The sequence below is a fragment of the Penaeus monodon genome, chromosome 23 (genome assembly GCF_015228065.2).
Source record: "Penaeus monodon isolate SGIC_2016 chromosome 23, NSTDA_Pmon_1, whole genome shotgun sequence".
NCBI classification, from domain to species: domain Eukaryota; kingdom Metazoa; phylum Arthropoda; class Malacostraca; order Decapoda; family Penaeidae; genus Penaeus; species Penaeus monodon.
In genome coordinates, this window is record NC_051408.1 from 18,521,128 (window position 1) to 18,521,341 (window position 214).

Below are 214 nucleotides of genomic sequence, written 5' to 3' on the forward strand. Positions count from 1 at the left end.
GATTAATATGTTGTAAAAGATCATGTTATATGCTACATGTCCACAACTTTTTTTTTGTTTTGTCGTTTTTTAATCAGTTAAAAATCATATTCATGACAGGTGATTTTCAAAATACAATGTTAAATGACGATTCATATTTTCTTATATGCCGGAGTAAAAATTCACTCATGATTAAATATATCATGAGAATGTGCTTACATTTTGATATTTACGT